This window comes from Dermochelys coriacea, chromosome 2, assembly GCF_009764565.3.
Source record: "Dermochelys coriacea isolate rDerCor1 chromosome 2, rDerCor1.pri.v4, whole genome shotgun sequence".
Lineage (NCBI taxonomy): Eukaryota > Metazoa > Chordata > Testudines > Dermochelyidae > Dermochelys > Dermochelys coriacea.
Window position 1 is genome coordinate 48675961 of NC_050069.1, and position 21153 is coordinate 48697113.

The following is a 21153-nucleotide window of genomic DNA, read 5'->3' on the forward strand; positions in this document are numbered from 1 at the left end:
GTTTCACAAAGCTGAAAACAATTATGAGCCAAATCAGTTGACAAGAAGAATTTAATCAGAAAAATTAGAATGATAATTGGGAATCATTTAAAAACACCTTACTAGAACCCCAAAAGCAGCAATCAAGGAAGAAGGCTGTACTGGCTAAAAAAACAAAATGGTTTAGAGGGGAAGTGAAGACACCTATAAAAGGTAAAAATTAATACATAACAAATGGAAGTATGGGGAAGTTAATAGGAATGAATATAAATCAGATGTTAGGAATTATAGAAAATTGATAAGGAAAGTAAAGAACGAAAGGAGAAATCTATGGACAGCAGACTTCAGGACAAAAAGAAGGAATTTTTAAAATATATTAGGAACAATAAGTATCCTGATAATGGTATTGGTCCATTACTAGATGAAAATGCTAACATTCCCAGTAATAATTCAGAAAAGACAGAAGTATTTAATAAAGATTTCTGTTCTGAATTTGGGGAGGAAAAGATGATATAGTTTAATCATATGTTGATCATAACACTCTTTCCATTCCACTAGTACCTCTGGAGCAAGTTAAACAGAATCTATTAAAGTCAGATATTTTAAAATCAGCAGGTCCAGATAAATTACATCTAAGAGTTTTAAAAGACCTGGCTGAAGAGTGCACTGGGCCAGTGATGTTGATTTTCAGCAAGTCTTGCAGCACTAGGGAAGTTCCAAAACACTGGAAGAAATCTAATGTTGGGCCAAGTTTCAAAAAAGGGTAAATGGGATGACCTGGCTAATTATAGACCTGTCAGCCTGACATCAATACCAGGCAAGGTAATGGAATGACTGTTACAGGATTTGATTAATAAAGAATTAAAGGAGGGTAATTAATTAATTAATGCAAATCAGCATGGTTTTATGGAAAATAGATCCTGTCAAACTAACTTGACATCTTTTTTTGATGAGAATACAAGTCTGGCTGTTAAAGGTAAAAGTGTTAACATACTCCTGTAAGGCATTTGACGTGGTACCACATAATATTTTGATTATAAATACTAGAATGATGTAAAATGAACATGGTACAAATTAAATGGATTACAAATTGGCTAACTGATAGGGCTCAAAATGTAAATGAGCAATCATCATCAAGTAGCTCTTTTTCCAAGGGGGTGCCGCAGGGATCAGTTCTTGGCACTGCACTATTTAACATTTGTAACAATTACCTGGAAAAGAACAAAATCATCACTGATAAAGTTTGCAGATGACACAAAAATTGGGGAGTGGTAAATAGAGAATAGGACAGGTCAGTGACTCACAACAATCTGGATTGCTTAGTAAATGGGGGTAAACAAACAATACATATTTGTATACAACTAAATGTAAATGAATATATCTAGGAACAAAGAACGTAGGCCATACTTACAGGATGGGGAACTCTATCCTGGGAAGCATTGATTCTGAACAAGATTTGGGGGTCATGATGGATAATCAGCTGAACATGAGCTCCCAGTATGATGCTGGCCAAAAGAGCTAATGTGATTCTGGGATGTATAAACATAGGAATCTCAAGTAACAATATAGAGAGGTTATTTTACCTCTGTATCTGGCACTGATGTGACCACTGCTGGAATATTGTGGCCTGTTCTGGTGCCCACAATTCAAGAGGAATATTGATAAATTGGAGAGGGTTCAGAGAAAAGCCATGAGAAGGATTAGAAAACATATCTTATAGTGATAAATTATGTAGATTGAGCTCCTTGAGTCTAACAAAAAAGGTTACTGGTGACTTGATTACAGTCTATAAGTATCTACACAGTGAACAAATATTTAACAATGGGCTCTTCAGTCTAGCAGAGAAAGGTATAACATATCCAATGGCTGGACATTGAAGCTAGATGAATTCAGACTGGAAATAAGGCATACATGTTTAATGGTGAGAGTAGTTAACCATGGGAACAATTTACCAAGGTTTGTGGTGGATTCTCCATCACTTAAAATGTTTAAATCAAAACTGGATGTTTTTCTAAAAGATCTGCTCTAGGAATTGTTTTGAGGAAGTTCTATGGCCTGTGTTATACAAGAGGTTAGACTAGATGATCACAATAGTCCCCACTGGTCTTGGAATCTATGAATCCTACACTTTTGAAAAATCACATGCTTACATTAACCACAGAAAAATCACAACCAATATCATCATCTTTATTATTTATATAGTGCTAGCTGTGTTCCAGGGTCAACATTTTCAAATGCTTCTGTTTAGAGTTAGGCAACTAAATCCATATTAGGACACCTAAATATGTGTTCTATTTTTTCCCCAAGGTGCTGATCAGCCATAAAGCCATTGAGAGGTGGAAATGATCAGCAACTCTGAAAAATTAGACAACTTATGTGGGTTCCTGTTTATGGAGTTAGAGCTCTTATTTTAGGCAACTACATTTGAAACATATGGTTTATGTTCTTTACAGACAAGCATGAAGACAAATGCCCTGACCCAAATAGCTTACGATATAAGGTCTTGATAATGCAGAGATCAATGGGACAAATTACAGTGTAATGTTAAGTATGTATATAAGTCTTTGCAGAATCAGGACCAAAACAGAAAGATTTAAAATAAAGAAATATATAGCAAAGTTCCATATCCATTAGAGATTCTCCTATTTGCCTTGCAAGTGCAAGAGGTCTTCTAATAGTTATTGTGGCTTATTAGCCTAACGTGGCATAAAACAGGTAATGCAGAATTGGGTTAAGAAATATATTTCATCACAGAATAGATTGCCCTGTTTTGTGATTTTCAATTTGATCATTACTGTTTACAGGATATACTGAATTATGTGGTTTTTGTGATTACACATGTTTACCACAGACACCTTACATATTCTTTACACTTATCAATACATTAATGTCTGTTTGAAAATGAATTTAATATACTGACAATCCCTTCACTTTATAATTTGCTTCAGTTTGGCAGCACTAAATTCTATAAAGTCAAACAAGCTAATATCCCTGGTTTAGATCTGCTAATGACCTCTTGTAAAACTAGGTAAGCCTTGGTGTTCATGGTTCAGTGAGAAGATTCATTTTGCTCAGTTGCAGTAAAAACAAAGTATCTGCATCAAACTGATGAAAAACTCACCAAGCTTTCAAGAAAGCAATAAAACCCATAAAATTAATGATAACTCATGATGTTCAAGAACTATCTGAACAATAGTTCAACTCACTTCACTCTCTATTGGACCATGTAATGACCTAAATGGGAATTGTGTTGCCCAAAACCGAAGGTGAGGGTACTCATTGACTGCCAATATTTAGTGAGGTCATTATAGCCTGCAGCTAGTGGAGGCCATTGCTATGAGAAAATGTCTTCTTATATGAAATATTTTATATTCGAAGTATGGGGTATTGGCATAATTTCCAAGATACTCATTGCAAAACGCAAATAAATTTATTCTGAATGAGAAATTGAGCTAAAAGTTCCAGTGGAACTTCTTCCAATCAGTTTCTAGTTCAAAGGGATATTATGTGATCACAGGGAAACAGAGAAAAAGTTTGCTTATAGAGAATAGACTACACCAAGGGTTCTCAAACTGAGGGTTGAGACCCCTCAGGGGGCCACGGGGTTATTACATGGAGGGTTGCAAGATGTTAGCCTCCACCCCAAACCCTACTTCCCCTCCACCATTTATAATAGTGTTAAATATAAAAAAAAAGTATTTGTAATTTATAAGGGGAGTCGCACTCGGAGGTTTGCTGTGTGAAGGGTGTCACCAGTACAAAAGTTTGAGAACCACTGGACTATACTGATTATTTCAAAAAATGATAAATGTAAGAATTTGTGGGGACAGTGAGGTCTCTATGAACCATTGATTGGAGATGGAACCATAAGGTAAAATTCAAAAAGTGTTGAATTTTAACAGATAGGAAAGATTCTACTTGACTTTCAGTCAACCAGTTTTGGCTCATCAAAAAAATTCACATTTTTTATTCCTCATGTACCTTATATTGGTGTTCATTCCAACACAACACAAAAACAAACAAACAAACAAACATGGTTTTAACTCAACTTCCTTCAACTAAATGACTCACAAAAAGAAGTGCTTTTCTTGGCCTTGATTAGCATTCTCAAACACAACTCCATCTATCGTACTTCATTACTCAGATCTTCTACTTGCCTCCACTGTCCATAATCTTGTTCTCACCCTTGACTCTGATCTCGCTTATCTTTTTATACTTCCAGTGTTCAATCATTTGCACAACACATCTCATCAACATTGTCTATGTATGCCACCATTTTGATTCCACCTCTGCTGAAATACTTGTCCTTGCCATGCTTTCTTCTTACATTAATTCCTTTCCCTATGGCATCCCCAGATCTTGTTTCTCTAGACTCCAGCCTATTCAGAATGCTATTCCCAACTTTCTTATGCACACCAAGAAGCACCATCTCTGTTTTCAAACACCACCACTAGCTCCCCATTCATGATAGGATCCAGTTAAAAAGTGTGCTCTTTCTTTTTAAAATGGTTCATATGTGTGATCGATCCTGTTTCACAGACCTCATCTCTATGTTTCCTTTCCTTTCTCTTCTCATCTAGAACTTTTAGGGGGTCTAATTCTGCTATCAGTTACATGAGTGTAAATCATAAATGGCTACTAGGGATGAATATAGTTCAGAATTGTATATTCTTTTAAACCTTAAGCAAAACATATTCACACTGGAGTTTACTATTCAGAGATAATTACATTTTATTGGCAATGCAAACTGTTGACAAACCTAGGTGTAACTTCAGGCTCCATACAAGAGTAACATGGAGACTTTGAAAGTTTAGTTTTCTAAACTTTCAAAGCCTTACTTACTTGGGTAAGTTTCAAAGAGGTGAAACTTACTCAAAATCCTGGATCCAAACTTGGTAATTGGCATCTTTTGTAGATGGGGATGGGGGAGAGATGGCTGCTGGGTCACAACAAATCTCAAACCTTAGAAACATTTTTAATTTGGTGGATCAGGCCCATGTCTATCACAGTAAATACATTTGGAAAACAGGAACCAAAAAGCAGTGTTATAAACAAGGTATATTTCAATGTTAAAATTTCCTCCATTTGGCTAGGCTTAACTGAGATTTAGATTCCAACCTAAACTATGTTATTTTTCTTTGTGATCTAGCATTCCATTGACAGTTCTGTAACAGTTACAGATCTAATCCTCAAACAGTAAAAGCAACAAACAGAGATAAAGTGCCAGTGCTTGCTGGCGTACTGCCTCAGTTCATTGGAAAGAAGAAACACCTTATTCTTTTCTTCACCTCAAGGCTGTCAAGAATGCCCACTGAGCCTCTAAAATGGATGCTAGGTCACTAATGACTTCACAGCAGCAGGCTCTTTTTAATAGGCCATGGGAGCATTGTCACCTTGCGAGAAGAAGGGACTGGGCAGAAAGGGTGTTCAAAACAAAACAGGGTTGACTCATTCGTTAATAGAAAACCTGTGGGAATCTTGCAATAAGTAAACAGCCCTTGCCACATAAAATGATTTAACTAATTGCAGTACACAACACCCCTTTGTAGGAAGCTCTTTGTTCTAACACAGTCTATGTCTGGCACCTTTAGATACCTTTAGACAATCACAGCAGCCATAATATTTCACTTTAATTTATTTAAGAGTTTGAACAATGATGTTTTCTTTTCAGATGACAACATGTGAAGTCTTAGCTGCCTGCAAACAAGTGATTCCCTCCCCCTACTTCATCCCTCACCCTCATCCTGATAGCTTGTAGAAAAGTTCAGGAAGCAAGGAAAACCTCTTGACCAACCTTGAGAAGTTTAGAGTTTCCAAAGAAACCTGAAACCCAACAAAAAAGTTTCACCTGGCTTTTTACTTAGTTTCTAATTTCACTTACATTGGTGAAAAGAAACAGTAACTCTACTGAAGCCAATGGAGTTAGACAGTTGTGAAATCAATGTGAGACCAGAATCAGGCCCACACACTGTGAGGCTATACTGACAATTTTTTTTTTTTTTACTGGCAGTTCATTTTTAAAATTTTCTGTCTGTCAGTAAATTTGCTGACAGCTGACAAACTTGATTGAGCCATGGCCAACCAAGACATTTTGCTGATATCATTTCAAGTATCAGAATAAGATAGTGGATATATGATAGGGAAGTGTTGTACATAAGTATCCTTTATGCAGGAAGGTGAAGACAAACAGGAAGTAGGGGATTAATACAAGAAAATTACCTGGACAAAACCAGGGGTGTGTGGGGGGAAGCTGTAGGAAGGATCATACCTCCAACTGGTTAGTAACGGTGACTAAACCCGCTTCACACAAAGAATAGAGAGTCTGAACAGGCGTTGAATTTCTGGTTAAGAAACACTCAATATTGTCTGGGATCTAGTTCAACATAGAACACAGATCCTGGTAATATAGTTCCCAGCAAGAATCAATATGTGGATAGGAGAAAATTCAGGGTATGTCTTCAGGGCAGACATTGTCACCTGAATTAGCCTAGCCCAAGTGTGAGCAACCACACTGCAAAGCCCTCCCCGCAAGTTATTGTCCCCTCACTGGTGCTGTGCTCCCCCATCTGTGTGTCATTAGAACTTCTGGGGGCACATCCCATGGTTCTTTGTGCTGCATAAGATGAGACACTCTGATTCTTTCCCAGTGAAGTGTGGGAGAACTGGTCTGTCTTTCTGGGGATAATAAGTGAATTGTGGGAAGGCACTGGAGCACTATCAGCACTTGAGTGATGTAGCCCGTGTCCTCACTGCAAAGTGGACAGGTTATCAGCCCAAGTGAAAGCAAAATTGTGCTCTAACCCACACCGCTAGCCATGTCAATCAGCCCAGGTTGAAAGCATCACTTAACTCATGGCGGAGATGTGTGTGGGAGGACATGAGTGGTTGGGGCAATACCTGAGTAGGAGCTTGGACTAATTCTGGAGTGAAGACATAGCATGACAGAGAAGAGACACCTTCCTTTATGTCAGTCTCTGGAGCCCAACACTGAATATTTGTCTGCGATAAATTATTCACTTGAATCAGAAAGAAAACCTGCTAAATATGCTGAAGAACCAGTCTATCAAGATTTATCTTCTTTTTAAAACAGGTGGGAGATTTTAATGCTTATGAAAGGAGGTGCGGGGAATGGAACCACTTGCTTCAGCAACCAGCACAAAGCACATACAAACTCTCCCAAAACTGTTCCAATTCACTTCAGCCCTGACCTGCTTGTTAGCGATGGCAGAAATTCAAAGGGTTCAGAGACTAGCTTGAGATAAGCATTCAAACGTATCCAAGCTTGTCTGAACATCTCTGATCTAGAAACCAAAGCTGAAAATCCCACATGAATGGGATCTTCTAATGAGATTTCCAGTATTTCCTTGTTTTGGCCAAGCTCTGAATTTAGCAAAAATATCCCTTCTTTTGGTGGCTCAGCACTCCTACTTATAGCCAAAACCAGGATGCTGAGAGGCACAGTTAAAGCCAAACAAAGTAAAGTAAAAATGCCAATAAAAATATGGACCAAATTAATTCTGAAAATTAATATCACACTTAGCTGAGATTTTAGCAGGAAGTTCAGTTTATAATGTGAAAAATAGCTGGGTGGAGATTTACAGTATGGAGAAATGAAGAAATTTCATGTTTATATGGGTCACCTAAGCTGATATTTTGAACCCTATTTACTACACTAAATATTTTGCATCTGGCTAAGTATTTACTACACCAACCCAATGTGACACCACACACCTACTTCGGCTTAACCCTACCTCCCACTCTTCTGATAACTGCTTTCACTCTTTGCATGCATCATGCTTTATTACAATTATTTTGTGCACCCATTTCTCCTCTCACTCAGACTGGTTTGACATAGGTGTAACTCCCTTGTCTTCAGTAGAAATGCTCCTGACTGACATAAGTGAGAGAGCAGACTCAGAACCTGCGCTTCATTCTGTGAGAGAAATTCTGACTGTTCAATGTAGAGTCAATTTTAAGAATTTCCCTTGTTCAGAATCCAGGTCTGAAATTTTGACCTCTAAACTGTAGGGACAGAAAATTACTGACATTGGGGTAAACTGATTATTACAGTATTGTGAACCCCAAGGATTGAGAAATCATGAATCAGCCCCTCCACTCAAAATTACAAGATTTTAAAGAATACATTTGTAGTCCTTTCCTTTCCCTTCTGGTTTTTGAGCCTTTAAGGCAGTGGTCGGCAGTCTGCCTCCCGCAGCTCTGAGTGGCCGCAGTTCGCCATTCCCAGTCAATGGGAGCTGCGGGAAGCTGGGCAGGCTGCAGGGACGTGCTGGCCACCACTTCTCACAGCTCCCGTTGGCCGGAAACTGCAAACTGTGGCATCTGGGAGTTGCAGATGGCCGTGCAAATTTAAACAAACCGTCGGGTGGCCCGCCAGCAGATTACTCTGATGTGCCGCGTGCGGCCCACGGGCCTTAGGTTGCCAACCACTACTTTAGGGTGTACTTGAGCCATGCATTCAAGCTTTTATCTGCAATCATGAGGGCTAGAAACTTTATTTTTTTCTTAAAGCTGAAAAACACCAAATATTGCAACACATGAGGTAAAATCACAGAAGTTCCCACCACTGTTACTGTCTTTAGTTTACCACTAGCTGATTCATTATATAGAAAATATTTTCCCAAGTGTGTAGTGATAAATCCTGTCCCTGCCTCTCTATTTGTGGAGGGACTGTTGCACAGGGAAATCCAACTCTGCAGGAGGAAGGGGGCATGATTGGGAGTCTTGCAAGAGTTGATGTGTAGCTGTGGAGGGGTAAGGTGAAAGGATCTGCTACTATGCACATCATTCTGTTCTCACCTACCCTCTCTTTTTGGGGGTGGGTGCATTGTAGTGTGGGGGGATGAGAGTTGCATAAGCACCCATGCACTGGACTACACTAACTCTATGAAACAGCTATAGAGCATTAGTAGAGAAGGATTTTCCCATCTCTTTGAAGAGTTCTGCACCACCTAGTTTAGCTACTTGAGCCGGGTGCTGGGCTCTGGGTTAGCCCCATAATGAATTACTCTTCACCACTGGCAAATTAATACAGAGGTAAGTACTATTTTCAAATGGGCTTGACTAAAGATTGCCCTAAAACAAGAATCCAGATCTGTATATATGGATCTGTACTTGAGGCTGGTCCATCTCTAATGCACTGAAACTATACAACTCAAGCTTATCTCTAATTTTTAACTTGCTCTTCCCAAATGTAGTGTAAGGATCCTGCCATTTGAAACTCCCTTGAGTAAATGGGCTAATTGACCTCAGTGGTTTGCATGATACGGAAGATAAAGTTTGGCCTATGACTTTTATTTCAAAATGTAAGTTGAGAGGTGAATTTTGAATGGAAGTACTAGGAGTAAGATGCACCAGTTCCTCAAAACTGACAATAATATTTCTGCTCAGAACAGTAAATCACTAAAAGAAAGACAGGTTTGCAAATAGTTAATGTGGCTTTCTCAGGCCTGCTTCTAAATTTATATTTAAAATGTTCCTCTTTGGTTTGGGAGAAATGGGCTCACCAGAACAGATTGGAAGGAAAAGCCTTAACATTCAGGAATAGAAGCCAGCATTATACTATGCCCTTTCCCTAAAAACAATATTTTGTTCACACTTCTGTGTAGGAAGGCATAAAGGATTTATTCTGACTATTGTATGAGAGAGTTTCCTCAAACTAATTTGTATAGACAGTTGTTCTCTCACAGGACCAATGCACAGACAATCAATAATTAACTTTGTCAGATGGATAGCAGCCAGAACCAATTATGCTGCAATGCAGACAGCTTCAGCCTCTTATAAATAAAAAGAAAAGTTGACATAATAAAGGAAACCTGAGTAAATAAAAGCATTCATTGTTATCATGATAAATAATCATTTCCATATTCAGCTGGCTTTCACTGACCGTGATTTTTGTCTCACTGATTGTAAATAATCAATAAACTAAACTAAGATAAGCAAGACTGAATTGTCTACCCTCTACCTCATCTGGTTTTCTGTAATACTGATTTTGTCATGTTTCAGAGTAGCAGCCGTATTCGTCTGTATTTGCAAAAAGAAAAAAAGAGGACTTGTGGTACCTTAGAGACTAACAAATTTATTTGAGCATAAGCTCTGAATGCATCTGATGAAGTGAGCTGTAGCTCACAAAAGCTTATGCTCAAGTAAATTTGTTACTCTCAAAGGTGCCACAAGTACTCCTTGATTTTGTCATGAAATCCTTCCCCCTTTCCAGCTCTTTGCTACGTTTCTTCATCATTGCACATCACCACTGACATGCTGAGATGCTACTCCAGTGTTAAGGTTAAAAAAAGAAACCCCACACTGGCAAAATAATATTAATTGTGTTTTGGAAACACAATCTTACCCTAATGTCACAAATCGCTGAGCAATGACCAAACAAAAACATGAACAGAGCTTATTCCAGATTCTCTAGTCAAGTAAGTAATTCGTGAGAAAAGGTACCTAGTTTTGCCTGCTTTACTAATGTGTAAAGACTGCCATCTAGGTTGTCACATGGGTTGAACCCAGGACCCCCAGAGCTAACAAGAGCTTCTACAACTCAAGCAAAAGGATTAAATGCCCTCAAAAGTATTTAGGCAGCTAACTCCCACAGAGGATCTGGGCCTACGTCTCCTAGCAGGCACTTGTAGCAGCCTCACATCCTCTGTGGATCAGGCTCAAAGGCAGACATGTAACACGCACTGAACATGTGGCCCCACATAGATCACTTGCATGAATAGGGTGAGTGTAATGCTGAAATGCTGGTCAGGGCCAGCAATACATCGATACATGTGTTTTTAATCACAAATCCCAACAGCTACAACAGTTATGGCACATTTTTCCCCTTTGTTATTTGGAGAGAGTCACTCACTATCCTTTCAGAAAAAAGAGAAAGGAGTACTTGTGGCACCTTAGAGACTAACAAATTTATTTGAGCATAAGCTTTCGTGAGCTACAGCTCACTTCATCGGATGCATTTGGTGGAAAATACAGTGGGGAGATTTATATACACAGAGAACATGAAACAATGGGTGTTACCATACACACTGTAAGGAGAGTGATCACTTAAGATGAGATATTACCAGCAGGAAGCGGAGTGGAGAGGAAGAAAACCTTTTGTAGTGATAATCAAGGTGGGTCATTTTCAGCAGTTGACAAGAACATCTGAGGAACAGTGGGAGGTGGGGGGGAGATAACATGGGGAAATAGTTTTACTTTGTGTAATGACCCATCCACTCCCAGTCTCTATTCAAGCCTAAGTTAATTGTATCCAGTTTGCAAATTAATTCCAATTCAGCAGTCTCTCCTTGGAGTCTGTTTTTGAAGTTTTTTGTTGAAGAATAGCCACTCTCAGGTCTGTAATCGAGTGACCAGAGAGATTGAAGTGTTCTCCAACTGGTTTTTGAATGTTATAATTCTTGACGTCTGATCTGTGTCCATTTATTCTTTTACGTAGAGACTGTCCAGTTTGACCAATGTACATGGCAGAGGGGCATTGCTGGCACATGATGGCATATATCACATTGGTAGATGCGCAGGTGAACGAGCCTCTGATGGTGTGGCTGATGTGATTAGGCCCTATGATGGTGTCCACTGAATAGATATGTAGACACAGTTGGCAATGGGCTTTCTTGCAAGGATAGGTTTCTGGGTTAGTGGTTCTGTTGCGTGGTGTGTGGTTGCTGGTGAGTATTTGCTTCAGGTTGGGGGGCTGTCTGTAAGCAAGGACTGGCCTGTCTCCCAAGATCTGTGAGAGGGATGGGTCGTCCTTCAGGATAGGTTGTAGATCCTTAATTATGTGTTGAAGAGGTTTTAGTTGGGGGCTGAAGGTGATGGCTAGTGGCGTTCTGTTATTTTCTTTGTTGGGCCTGTCCTGTAGTAGGTGACGTCTGGGTACTTAAGTGTCCATGCGGACTTGTTCTTGTGCTTTTTCAGGGAGTTTCTTGAGCAAATGGTGTAGTTTCTTTTGGTAACCCTCAGTAGGATCAGAGGGTAACTGTTGAATTGGAATTAATTTGCAAACTGGATACAATTAACTTAGGCTTGAATAGAGACTGGGAGTCATTACAAAAAGTAAAACTATTTCCCCATGTTATCTCTTCCCCCCTCCCCCTCCCCACACTGCTCCTCAGATGTTCTTGTCAACTGCTGGAAATGGCCCACCTTGATTATCACCACAAAAGGTTTTCTTCCTCCCACCCCCGCCTTCCTGCTGGTAATAGCTCATCTTAAGTGATCACTCTCCTTACAGTTTTCAGAGTAGCAGCCATGTTAGTCTGTATTCGCAAAAAGAAAAGGAGTACTTGTGGCACCTTAGAGACTAACTAATTTATTAGAGCATAAGCTTTCGTGAGCTACGATGAAGTGAGCTGTAGCTCACGAAAGCTTATGCTCTAATAAATTTGTTAGTCTCTAAAGTGCCACAAGTACTCCTTTTCTTTCTCCTTACAGTGTGTATGATAAAACCCATTGTTTCATGTTCTGTGTGTGTGTGTGTGTGTGTGTGTGTGTGTGTGTGTGTGTGTGTGTATAAATCTCTCTACTGTATTTTCCACTGAATGCATCCGATGAAGTGAGCTGTAGCTCATGAAAGCTTATGCTCAAATAAATTTGCTAGTCTCTAAGGTGCCACAAGTACTCCTTTTCTTTTTGTGAATACAGACTAACACGGCTACTACTCTGAAACCTAGATGAAGCTATTCTGTTCTTGCTCATCCCAGACAATCACAGCAAGTTTCAGTTCTTGTGTTTATACTTTGCTTTTTATTGATCTGTCCTTTGATATTTAAGTCTTAAGTTATTGCCAACCTTGTAAATTATAAATGTTCAGGTTCCCTCTTCCCACAGTATGTTAGCCTTAGAAGACAAATTTATAGCTGAAATGCTAAATACAAAACCTTAATTGAGACCAAGCCACAATATGTAAGTAATTTTTTTTCTTGACTGATATAGCTGGGTAATAAGAGATTATTTTAGTTTCCATCCTTAAGTGACATTCTTCCTTTTTAAAGAAGACATGCCTTTTGCAGAATCCACCCTAGAGTTATGAGGCTTCCAACCCATGTTTGTTCCACAGGGACTAAAAACAACAAAATTTCACAGTGCTTGTTAAATAGAGCATACAAGCATCTGGAGTTTATGGAATTCATCACATACACAGACATAATAGGTCTAATGTATATAGTCAGAGACTGTAAAAATATACATACACACCCCTTCTATCTACTCAGCCATATCCCCCATCCGCTTTTCTTTTTTTTAATCCTGCCCTTCTCTGCTTTTTGTCACTCTCATTTCTACTAAAACCAGCAGCTAAAACTGCCATTTATGACTGCTCATATGTGTACCCTGTCATGCTTTCACATCTCTTAAAGACAATAGGCCAGATCTCAGCTGGTGTGAATCAGCATAGCACTACTGAAGTGATGCCGATTATAACATCTGAGGTTCTGGCCCCTTAAAGCTTAATTTAGGGATTCCATCTCTGATAGCCATTATAAAAGGAGCTCCTTTAAAATTAAGCCTTTAGAAATGAGAGCTTATGCTATTTTTTCATGAGCCACAGGTAGAGGTGCAAGGCTGGTATTTCAGATTTGGCGCAACAGTAACTGTTTTTTTTAATTTTTTTTTTAAACTGGGTCTTTCTTTCTTTCTTAATGGATCATTGCACAAGGCATTAAACCTTCTTCTATCTCAGCCGCAGGTTTCCATCGCACATAAGAACATAAGAACAGTCCATACTGAGTCAGACCAAAGGTTCATCTAGCCCATTATCTAGCTTCTGGCAAACACAGGATAGGGACACCATCTTACTTCTTTATTCTGACATTCTGAGAATATTTCTTTCTGTTCCAGTTTCCTGCAAGGGATAAATCCATCATAGGGTGTGTGTTTCACTGTATTTATCTTTGGAAATGAGTTATTTATGACAATGTGCTGCTCTGGATCTAGGCCAATTAATATTACATTGTCTGTTATTTTGTTTTACAGTGAAATTCTATGAAGATTTATTCTAAGTTTTGTTTGCCATGGTTTAGGGTTAGTATTTATTGTTTCATACATTTTTCTTCCCTTTTCTTCCCTCCCCCCTTATGTTAAAATTCATATATCAAACATGCAGCCATAATAATTAACAAGGAGATTACAAAAAGGATCTCTAAACATAATGCAAACATCAAACACATAGGTTAGGAAAATTCGGCCCTCTTTTGCTATGCTAAAAGTGAGCCACTTTCAAAGATATTAGGGGATGAGATCTTCGACATTCCAGAGAGATTATATCTTCTAATACCAAAAGGGGACTCAGTGGAGCATAAAGAGAAAATGGAACAGAAGAAGAAAAAGTTACATATTAAGTCAGTAATGTTAGATCTAGTGCTCAATATAAAGTTAACCAAAAAGAAAAGGAGTACTTGTGGCACCTTAGAGACTAACAAATTTATTTGAGCATAAGCTTTCGTGAGCTACAGCTCACTTCATCGGATGCATCTAAGGTGCCACAAGTACTCCTTTTCTTTTTGCGAATACAGACTAACACGGCTGCTACTCTGAAACCTGTCATAATGTTAACCGTGGCTGTAGTATCTCTCTGCTACTTGCTTGACATTTGTATGTTCTTATACGTATAACCCTTTTGGCAGGTGGAGCTGGTGGTGACCAGGGCTGGGTTCAATATCTAGGGGTTCCTTTTTAACAATACAACAGAACTGGCTCGAGCCCCCACCCAGTAACCTGGGACAATTACACACCACTGTTTGGTGTCTCTAAGAGGCAATACTTTTCCTCTTGCAAACACAGAGTCTGAATGTAGAAAAGAAACTTTCTAATAAAAGGAGGGGAGTCACCAGGTATTAATCTGGGAAAACACAGCAAGCAAGATTCATAAATATAAAACCAGGAGCAAAACACCCACTCCAGAGTATGTTGGGCAGTGTCTTTTGCCTCATGTTCTTGAATCCAACATCCAAAGTTCTTTTAACGTGCCCCCACTTCTCTCTCCACCCCATTCACAGTCAATGAAGATCCAGAATTCAGAGGTGCATCTGCATGAGTTCACCTCTCACCATGGCAGTGGGAGGGAAAAGGCACCTTACTTGCTCCACCACCCAGCAGCTCTGGCATCAGCTGCCTTGGTGGTTATTTGCCGCTCCACCGGCTGCCCTGCTGGCCATGCCGCTCCTGTCCACCAGCTGCCTTGCTGGCAGCTTGCTGCTCTTCTCCACTGGCTGCCTTGCCAGCAGCTTGCTGCTCTGCTCCACTGGCCACCCTGCTGGCCACTCACTGCTTTGCTCTGCTGGCACCCTGCTGGCTGCTCGCCACTACACTCTGCTGGCCAGCTGCCTCTCTACTGTCACCTCTGTGGGTCAGTCTCTTGAGGTTCCACCCAGCTGTCAGTAATTGTCAGCTCTTAGTGGGGGGAGCTCAGTGCTGAATCAGGATGGCCAGAAACACTGTCCTACTGCAAAATGATTTTAGCTCAAGCGATCACTTAAGAAAACAAAAGACTCCATATCTTTGAACAGCAGGGAAGACAAGTTAAACCATACTAGGACACTTAGGCAGAGCCCATACATCCAGGCAGAAACACCTGTCCCCATCTCTCTTACTTTGTACAGGTGTCTGGCATCCGAGCTCCCTGCTTAGCGAGTTCAGTTCAGTAGAGGGTAACCTCCTCAAATCAGGACCGACTAAGTACAGTTCTGCTGTCCTTAACTCATACAATAAATAATAATAATAATACTTAATAATATTTTATTACCCCTGCATTAAATTCTAAAGTGATTTGTAACCCAACACCAGCCAAAATTGATCACTTTGACAACACAGCTCTGTCTGCTCATATGTAGGCAGAATGGGTGTGTTCAAGTAAATACAGTTTGGTCCTGAAGCCTTTGCCCCTCCCCAGCTCATCACTAGCTGTCAGAGGAGAGCTCATTCAAGCTTTGCTTACATATGGAATGTGAAAAAGCAACCTATCCAATGGACAAAGGGCAACTGAAAGATAGGGCAGCATGGTCTAAGCAACACTCCCTCTTTGGTGCAGATTTCATCAGGGCCCTTAACCAGACCCCAAACTGACAGAGTGTGCCCAAGTTGAACATCAACAAGAAACTACCTGTATGTCAATGCTGGGTGTATAACCAACAATGGAAGAATAAAGCATACCAGAAATTCAGCTCTACTAGATTTGTATATCTGCATCCATAATAAATTGCGTATGTACAGGTATGTTAACAAACGCAAGTCAGATTGTGGCTAGCCTTGTGTGAGTGTGCAAAGGGAGGAGAGACCACTTTTATCTCCCATGCACCATGGGACAAGAGCGCAGTACAGTGACGTATGTCACGCTGCACACAGACTTTACTTTCTACAGCAAATAAACTTTTCAAGCCTGCAGTAATGGGAAAGGTGACAGAGCAAAAGAAACAATGATAGAAACAGTCCTATAAAGTACACCATCAGGGCTGTGACAATGACACGTCCTCAGAGACTTTGTCTTCATCACCACCCACTATATTAGGGCTGTGAATAGCAAAGGAAAAAAAAACAGTGGTTTGCACAATTAAAACTTCAAGCATCACCAAGGCACCCAGGTCCAACGTTCAAATGTTGGACTGACGGTGGTCCTACGTGCAGCAGAATGAGCTTTAGGAATTACTACAAAATCAAACAAGGTAAATCCCCCAAACTACTAGAAAGCATCACCCAGGTACAGTCCCACTCTCAAGCCAGGTTAAGAGTAGGTGTAAAGAGCAGCCAGAGGAAGCCTGTACACAACAAGTTTTACTGGTCCTCCAAAACCCAGGAACTATGCTCCATGTTCTCAAACACCATCTTGTCTATTAATGGTTTGCATGAATCTGAAACATGAGATCTTCAAGGGAAGATGGTTCTACATCACATAAGAGACCTACTTCATGGTGAAATTTATGATTTCAACATGAAACAGTATCTAATCTATCTATATATATATATATTTTTTCTTTTGGGATCATTTTAATTCCAAAATTGAAACAAAATTCCAGGGTTCAAACCCTTGCAAAAAACCCTGAAGAAAACACCTATGGGATCCTCAGTGAAATTTCCCTTCTGTTCAGATTCTTACTATTACAGCCTGCACCATGATGTCTGATAACCATCTGTTTCTAACACATCCCATATTGTAACACAGTATCTATTGTAACACTACACACCAACATGAGATCATTGAAACACTACTGCAAAGATGTAATTGGTCAGATTTTTCTCTAATATAATTTCATAGTGTTTAAAGCCACAAGGGCCCATCAGACCATCTAGTCTGATCCCCTGCCTATTACAATCCATTAAATTTCATCCAGATACCCCTATACTAAGCCCAAAGACATTAGTTAGACAAAAGCATTTTGGTTGTCAGGAGATTAAAGTGTTGTGTGCCTCAGGCAGAGAACAGGAGAGACCAAACTGCCACCAATTCTTGAGGTCTCTGCAATGGCAGGGAATTTTGATTCTGTGAGATATGCCCAGATGATTCCAGCAGGCAAACCATTCCCCATGCCACATAGGAAAGTGACCACCCCCACACATAGGCCAACGTCCCTGCAATCTTCCCGTGGGGGGAAATTCATTTCTGACTGCAAATCTGGTGATCAGTATGACCCTGAGCACATGAGCAAGACACACCAGCGAAGTATCTAGAAAGATGATTCTCTATATGACCTCAGAGCACTAGTCCACCCCCATCTGGTGTCTTGTCTACAGCTACGGCCAACCCCTGATGATTCAGAAGAAGGTGGGGGGAGGGGAGGATCTATAAACTATCTAACCAATTATGCATTGCAGAAAAATAGTCCTTCCTGACCCTTGCAAATGACCAGCTGAAGCTCTGAAGCATGAAATTTGATTATAGTCACTATCTTAATGTAGAGCTGCAAGTGTTACAAAAAGGTTGAGAGTAATGCAGGTAACTTCATCAAATGTTTGTATGAATGTTTTTTGTTTCCATGTGGTGCAGAATGAGGGTTAACCTCCAATATATGGCTTTGACTATGTTCAACATTTCCTAAAGCTTACCACAACTTTTGGGTGTTCATTTTTGTGTATTTTATGGAGTTTCATATTAATATTTAACAACTCTTTTATAAACTCTTTTATAAGTAAAATCCCTGAGTAAAAATGATTGGAGTCAACAAGAAACACCATACAAATAGTAAAGATAGTTATGTAAACACATATTGATTATTTTCAAATGTGCAGTTGATTCTGAATATTGGTATCTATAGACTTTATTTCAGGGTTTTCAAGAATGCATGATTTTTACTTGCTGCATTGGCTTCTTTGGAACTTTTACAGTCTATCTTTTAAATATATAGGGCCTGACTTTGCTCCATTTGTGAGGTCTATGGGAAAGCTTGACTTCTGTAATACAGATCCAGGCCTATATTTACCAGTGTGAGGGGTGGGAGCAGTGATCTATCTATAAATACTTTATGGATAGTAGATCATTTTCTTTCTTCTGCTGAAGTTTACCAAGGCACAAAAAGGACCTAGGAAGAGGTATGGTCTCCGAGTGTGAATTTTATGCGGCACTCACTGAGTTAAATATAACAGAAGAGAGATGTTAGTCTCAACTTTTATGGATTGCAGTCACAACAGCTTATTTCCAATTTGTAGATATATTAGTTGTAAGAAAATTAGATTTCTTATTTCAGGCTAATGGTTTAGCTATGTGCTCCACTTTTAAGTAGCTTTGGTTCCAGTCCATCAATTCCTCCCATCCTATTAATATTTAAATCCAACAACTGTTTTAATACTATTGATTCATGAACTTTACATATTTTAAATTGATTCCCTTGTATAGGCTTAAATTACATTTCCCTCTATCCCCATTTTCATTCCAATTTAATCCTTCAATGAGATCATATAACAGGAGTAGAAAGCATATGAGCATCTGATAAAGACAGGGATGCATGTTCACAAAATCTCTAAGTACAGAGCCAGTCCTAATGGATCTGAGATAATTATCCCTCGTTATTTTTTATGCATTATCATTACTCTAAAACAGCAATTTTGTGAAACTTCCCTGCAGACCAATGCAATTGACTTCAATTATTTCCAGTATATGAGAAAAAAAAAAGAAGAAAAACTCACATGCCACAAAACAAAATAAAGCCCCCAAATTGCCAAGCTTTATCCTTAAGACTACCTATATTCTAGAAAGGCAACTCATTCAAGAGAAGATTTATGAGCAAAACAAAATTGCACATTGATTTTGATTCATTTTAAATACTGTGGTCTCTGAAATTCACCTATTTCTTTCACATAAAATAAAATTAAATTAAATAAAAACTAGGGATGGGAAAAAACAGTTCAGATCAAATAAAAACCAACATGAACCCTTTGCATCTTACTTATGCCAATCTTTCAGGAGATGCAGAAAAAGTGTTAGTAAGTTTTTCCTCCCCAATAAGTTTTCATTTTCATGCACCTCTGTATTATGCAGCTTGGGCCAGGTCAAGTGAATTTTGCTGGAGAAGAGGCATAACTGAAAACCAAAACAGCCAACTTCGGTTCTTATATTCCAGTATAAATTCTAGTAATCTGGTTCTGTCATTATTCAGACAGACTGGAAATATAACATTGGAAATTGTAGTTCATGACAAATTTCTTTACAGAGCATTCATAAAATAATGCTGCATAGTCATTTTTGCATTCCACGTCAAAAGCACACTATGTAGATCTTATACACAAGCAACTACGTTAAAAGAACTTAATTAAGGTTGCAAAGTCAAGCATTCAAAAGTTAGGAAATGCCAGATTTAAGGTTGCATGTGAAACCTTAATACAAATCCCTACTGCATATGCATTATGATAATCTTTTATTATAAACTAAATAATGGTCTTTTAGCATAGATTTGTTGTGCATAATTCCCTAGGTTTTAAACAAACAAAAAGAAAACAAAAAACCCACCAAAAATTCAATTTATATGATTTTATATTGACACCCACATAGTTCACCAGCAAGGGAGGAATCTTGAGAGCCTCTGACACTTGAAGTAAGAGAATAACTAACTGATAGCAACAGTAGGTTGTCAATCTCTGCATGTATCAGTGCTAGACAAGGATGAGACAGCTGTAGCTCATGAAAGCTTATACTCAAATAAATGTGTTAGTCTCTAAGGTGCCACAAGTACTCCTTTTCTTTTTGCGGATACAGACTAACATGGCTGCTACTCTGAAACACTTCACCAGTGCATTTCACAGATACTTGCTGACAGCAGAGGAATGGTGTGTCTCAGAATCTTGGGTTCCATTCCAGGCTCTGAAGAAGAGTGTGCTCTTGTGGGCACAGATCCTTTTGCTTGTTTCCACCAAAGCTTGATTTCTTCTTCCCTGCCCCAGTCCTCTCTCTTCTCCATCCCTGGCTTCTTGTCTCATTCCCATTTTCCTTGCTTCCCTAACCCCAATCTCCATGCCTTGGGCTTCTTATCCTGGTCTCAGTCTCTTTGCCCAGCCAGTCCTAGTATCCCCCTCTGGGCTCTTCATCTGAATCCCAATCTCCCGACTCTTCCCAGTCTCTCCCCGTTTCCACACCCAATGCCAATTCTTTCTTCTTTTCCCAATTCCTTCTTCCCAATCTCCTTGCCCAGACAGTCCCAGTTCCCCCTTGCCAGCCTCTTGTCCAGTCTCTTTCCTTTTAATTACCTCCCCCGCACCCCAACTGCCTCTCAATTCTAACCTCCCTTCTTTGGCTCCTCATCCAATCTCAATCTTCCCATACCTCTCTGGCTGCATGTTCCAATCTCCTTGTACAGCCAACAAGTCTCCAGTGTCCAGTCTCCTTTACATCCCCAGCAACTGATCCAGTCTCAGTATTCCTCCCCTCAACAGCCAACTGGCACACAGTTTCCCCCTTTTTTCCCTCACCGTGGTTCTCAGTTCCACCCGTTTCCCCTACCATTGCTCCCAGTCCCAGTCTCCTTGCCTATCCAATCCCAGCCTGCCCTCAGTCACCAATTTCCAGTCTCCTTGCCCAGCCAGTCCCAGTTTTCCTTCTCCAACTCTCAGTCACAGGACTCTGCACTTGTCCTCGTTGAATTTCATCAGATTTCTTTTGGCCCAATCCTCCAATTTGTATAGGTCACTCTGAACCCTATCCCTACCTCTCCCAACATCCTTGTGTAATCTGCAAAC